The sequence below is a fragment of the Apis dorsata genome, unplaced genomic scaffold, assembly GCF_000469605.1.
Source record: "Apis dorsata unplaced genomic scaffold, Apis dorsata 1.3 scaffold_165, whole genome shotgun sequence".
NCBI lineage: Eukaryota > Metazoa > Arthropoda > Insecta > Hymenoptera > Apidae > Apis > Apis dorsata.
This window is the reverse complement of record NW_006263454.1, coordinates 127,557-128,841: the sequence shown is the minus strand read 5'-3', so window position 1 is coordinate 128,841 and position 1,285 is coordinate 127,557. Positions and strand designations below refer to the sequence as shown.

At 54.6% G+C, this 1,285-nt stretch overlaps 1 protein-coding gene across 1 annotated transcript in view; it reads right to left on the bottom strand.

Moving 5' to 3' along the window:
* LOC102672441 overlaps positions 1 to 1,266 on the bottom strand; it is a 16,283-nt gene extending 15,017 nt beyond the window's left edge. Inside the window, exon 1 of the mRNA XM_031509602.1 lies at positions 1,244 to 1,266. The gene's annotated coding sequence lies outside the window, so the exon portion shown is untranslated. The remainder of the gene's footprint in view (positions 1 to 1,243) is intronic.
* Positions 1,267 to 1,285: the final 19 nt, after the last annotated feature.

The window sequence follows — 1,285 nt, the reverse complement described above, 5'->3', positions numbered from 1 at the left end:
AGCACGGAGCGAGATCGAGATAGCGTGAGACCGTGGAGGGGCGTCGGGAGATGGTGGGAGAGAGAAGAAGAAGTGGTGGGGGTAGAGAAGGCGCGCGCAGTGTGCCATTCAAATTCATCCGGAAATTATTACCGACTAACCAAGGACGGCGAGCGCGCCACTCCTCCATGCATGCGCGCGTACATACGGGCGCACACAGCGATTTATAAATACACAGCGGTGTCTGTATAGCACTTTGGAAGACACGGTAGCCGCGACGAGACACGTAACCGACGCGTAGCTGAATTTCGATCGTAATCGAGGAATTCCTCCCGGTTGGATCACCGCTCCTCTTCTGGCCTTCGTTGCGAGAACGTTGCGGGAACGTCTGTTCGATCTCTGATGTTGCACGATCGTGCGCCATCGTAGAAGCGCGCATAGACGGGACACACGCGAGAAAGAATCGACGTAGTCCGACGTAGCGCGAGCGGGACACGCACACGCGATGCATTCTCTTCTCGGTTCACTCGTACGCGTACCGTGCACCGTGACGCGAGACTAGCACGACCCACTCGCGCGCGAGCCAGCGTCGTACGCGCGTTCCCTCGTCCCCCTGGTGCGGAGTTGGAATATACACGCACTCGGAACAAAGTTTTTCGAGCTGGCTGCGCGAGGACGCTGTCTTCTCGGCGACCATGTATAACCGTACAACTTTGTCTCGCGATGCACACACGATACGCACACACGTTCCCTCTCACGTTCCGCGGCTCTATTCGCGTCATGCTCCTCACGTCACTCTGTCGTCACTCTTGCTCTTCGATCGATCGTCGTCGTAGTCGCTCCTCGGGTTCCGTCCATTCGTTTCGATTCGATTTATTCGTGGCACGCTACTATAACGCGGAATAGAATCGAGAGCGCATCGAGGAGGAAAAAAATTGTGGATGGGGACAAAAAGAAAAAAAAAGGAGAAAAGCTTGCGGAAGATCGGGATCCCGTGGTTATTGGTCGTTCGTTGAGAGTGGAACGAGCGGAAGAAAGAAGGACGGGAACGGAAGGAGGAGAGAAAGACGCGGAATGGGGGGGTCCCGTGTGCAAGGGAAAAATTGAGGCGCGCGCGAACGAGTTCATCGAGTAGGAGAACGACGAAGAAGAAGAAGAAGAAGAAGGAGAAGGAGAAGGAGAGGAGGAAGAAGAAGAAGAAGAAAGAGAAAAAAGATGAAGACACCAGAGGTTGAAGATACTGTGCGTGCACGAGAATACTCACTTGGGTTTTGTCGGCGGTGTGACGAGAACTCGGGACGTGCCT